Consider the following 810-nt stretch of genomic DNA (forward strand, 5'->3'; position numbering starts at 1 on the left):
GCATTTTTTCGCCAGTAAGCTCATTTTCTCTGCTTTTTGAGCTGAATCCTTCTGTAACTCTGTGAATTCCTTCATTTTTGATACTTGCCTCTGTAAGTCATCCATGAAGACTTCCAGAAATTTCTCTACCATGTCTGAGAAGATAGAGAGCATGCACCTTTGAAAGGTTGCAGGTGCATTGCACAGACCAAAAGGCATTCTCCTATAGGCAAACACGCCTGAAGGGCTAGTGAATGCTGTTTTCTCTTGGTCCTGAAGATCTACTGCAATTTGGTTGTAGCCTGAATAGCCATCCAAAAAGCAGTAATAGTCATGCCCAGTTAGTCTTTCTAGCATTTGGTCTATGAATGGTAAAGGAAAATGATCCTTTCTGGTGGCTGTATTGAGCCTTCTGTAGTCAATACACATGCGCCACCCTGTGACTGTCCTTGTAGGAACCAGTTCATTTTTTTCATTATGAACCACTGTCATGCCTCCCTTTTTGGGAACAACTTGGACAGGGCTCACCCAGGGGCTATCAGAAATAGGATAAATAATCCCAGCCTCTAGTAATTTAGTGACCTCTTTCTGCACCTCCTCCTTCATGGCAGGATTTAGCCTCCTCTGTGGTTGGACCACTGGTTTGGCATTATCCTCCAACAGGATCTTGTGCATGCATCTAGCTGGGCTAATACCCTTAAGATCACTTATGGACCACCCAAGAGCTGTCTTGTGTGTCCTTAGCACATGAATCAGTGCTTCCTCTTCCTGTGAATCTAAAGCAGAGCTTATAATCACTGGAAAAGTATCACCCTCTCCCAGAAATGCATA

Source organism: Arachis duranensis, chromosome 5 (assembly GCF_000817695.3).
Source record: "Arachis duranensis cultivar V14167 chromosome 5, aradu.V14167.gnm2.J7QH, whole genome shotgun sequence".
NCBI lineage: Eukaryota > Viridiplantae > Streptophyta > Magnoliopsida > Fabales > Fabaceae > Arachis > Arachis duranensis.